The sequence below is a fragment of the Wasmannia auropunctata genome, unplaced genomic scaffold, assembly GCF_000956235.1.
Source record: "Wasmannia auropunctata unplaced genomic scaffold, wasmannia.A_1.0 LD336053.1, whole genome shotgun sequence".
Classification (NCBI taxonomy): domain Eukaryota; kingdom Metazoa; phylum Arthropoda; class Insecta; order Hymenoptera; family Formicidae; genus Wasmannia; species Wasmannia auropunctata.
Window position 1 is genome coordinate 6509844 of NW_012026837.1, and position 403 is coordinate 6510246.

Consider the following 403-nt stretch of genomic DNA (forward strand, 5'->3'; position numbering starts at 1 on the left):
TCTAGTGAAAATCTCAGACGCTCCTGGAAGATGCTCATTGTTCGCTACGAGAATAAGCGAGTACTAATCGACGCTCAGTTATCAGCGTTATTCGCAATTCACAAACTGAAAACCGAGTCTTCATCGGAACTCAAGCGACTTCTCGGCGACGTGAAGGAAATCCTCGGTGCTCTCGAAGCTCTCGACTGTCCGGTGCGCCAGTGGGATCATCTTACCGTTTTTATGACTGTGCGCAATCTCGATTCCGAATCGTTGAAGAATTGGGAAAAAACACTCGGCGCGACAACTACCGCGCCTTCCTTCGCCGATTTAGAAACCTTTCTCATTGGACGCGTGCATACTCTTGAAGCTATCGAGAGATCCACGACCTCACGTAAACAGCCATCGACAAATACGACACGAC